The following is a 2,120-nucleotide window of genomic DNA, read 5'->3' on the forward strand; positions in this document are numbered from 1 at the left end:
TCCTTAGCCAAATGACCAAAACCTTTACACTTGAAGCACTGAGGCTGATATTCTTGATCTTTTCTATTCTTTATTTGAACACGATCATGGGGACGAGAAGTCCGATGATTATCTGTCACAAATCTCTTATTCCTTTTTTCAAGAGATATCGAAACTGTCTCGTAATCAACGAAAATGTTAGTTCAACATCATCATCAAAATTTCCCGCAATCAGTTCATCAGGATCACTTATCAATCTATTTTTCTCCACATGAGCTTTTGGAAAAATTTCAGGTTTAAAAGCGATTCTTTTAGCTTGAATAGATTGTGATTCATGATCAAAGATCTTTAACTTTCCGACAAGTGTGCTTTCAGAGAGAGTTGAAAGATCATTTACTTCTGTGATTGTATGTTTCTAAGAATCGTATCTAGACGGCAACGATCTGAGAATTTTGCATACTATATCATTTCAGAAATAGTCTTTCCAAGAGAAAAAGAAGCATTAACTATCTCAGAGTTTAACATGGAACTCTTCAAAAGTATCGTTGTCATCCATTCGAAGGTTTACCCAATCATAAGTGAGGGTTTGAAGTCTAGCTTCCTTTTCCGATGTATTACCTTTAAATACAATCTGAAGATTCTCCCAAGCTTCCTTTGAAGTTTGGCATGTGGATACATGATATTGTAGGTCACGGCTTAGAGCATGTATAATAACATTCAAACCATCTGAATTCGACTTTGCAAATGCCTTTTCTTCACCTGTATAATCTACTAAGCATTTAAACTCAGTTTCCTAACCATCAATTTTCGGGCGATTATATCCATCAACGACTAATAGCCAAGTATTAAAATCGCGTGATTGAAGAAAATATCTCATAGCAGACTTCCACCACAGATAGTTTGTTCCGTCAAATCTTGGAGGTACGTTAAAAAAAATAGATTCATGAGAACTCGAATTCATTTATTATAGGTTGGATCGCACCAAACACTGATTGTTAGTGATGAGTGCCAAATAATGTATATATTTATCCCTTTTTGTTGGCATTTAACTCATCTTTTGTGCAGTAATTCTACATTTTATCCCATATTCTGTATTTTCATTGTTTTCAAGAATAAATATTTTTATTAATTAATTTTGCATTTTTAGGTAATAAATAAAGTCGGATGACTTACGGAGCAGAAAAGAGCAGAAAAGTAGTGAAAAGCCGGAAGAGATTACGCAAGGAAGCCGCGAAGAATGGTGCGCATAAGCCCAAAAGACTAGAAATGGGCTCAAGAAGGAAGAATTGTGCTTAAAGAAGATATGGGCTTGGCATACCCAAGGCCCAAAACCCTTACCCAAACCCACTTTCTATAACCAAAACCGCCTCCATCTTCAGCCGTCGGATTGGATCCATCTCATCATCCGATGGTCGCTCCTTCATCGCTCATCAAAATCTGAAGCTCCTATCAAACACCATAGTGCCTAAATTCCAAGCCATCAGATTAGATTGCAGTTGAATCCTACGGTCGCTCCTATGCCTGTTCATCAAATCCCGATGATTCCGCTCAACACTACAACACCTAACCTAATCTCTCACCGTAGACTTCGTTGTATTTTACATCCTACGGTCGCTACAAGCTGCTTCTTTATTAGCCGTCCGATCCACCTACCATCTCCATATCCAGCGGCTTCAGCTCGCGGTAAACCCATCTTGATACACCCGCCTAACACACTAATACTCGAACCATATGACCTAGCCAAACAGCTCCCTACCCTAACCCATATCGACCTCCACCTTCTTCTTCCTCTCCCCAGACCAAACCAGACCTGCAACACCACCTTCTCCCTGCCGCGCCACCAAACGCCCTGCCACAACCACCTCGAGCTCACACACTGCCACCCTATCATCCTACACGCGATTGATAGCTTCCCCCATTCTTCTAGCCCTTTATCCCATCAACTTATTACCTAACCTAAACCCTAGGTTATGGGTTGACGGATTAACGTGTGCTAGAGAGAAATTGAAGGCATGGAGAGGTAGAGGAGGACAAATAGAAGCATGGGTCGACATCAAACTGGAGTGGTTGTGTCAAATTGGGTGAGTAATCCCTAACCCTAGCCTCAACTGTTTTGGGGGGGGGGGGGGGGGGGGGGGGGG

Source organism: Papaver somniferum, chromosome 1, assembly GCF_003573695.1.
Source record: "Papaver somniferum cultivar HN1 chromosome 1, ASM357369v1, whole genome shotgun sequence".
NCBI lineage: Eukaryota > Viridiplantae > Streptophyta > Magnoliopsida > Ranunculales > Papaveraceae > Papaver > Papaver somniferum.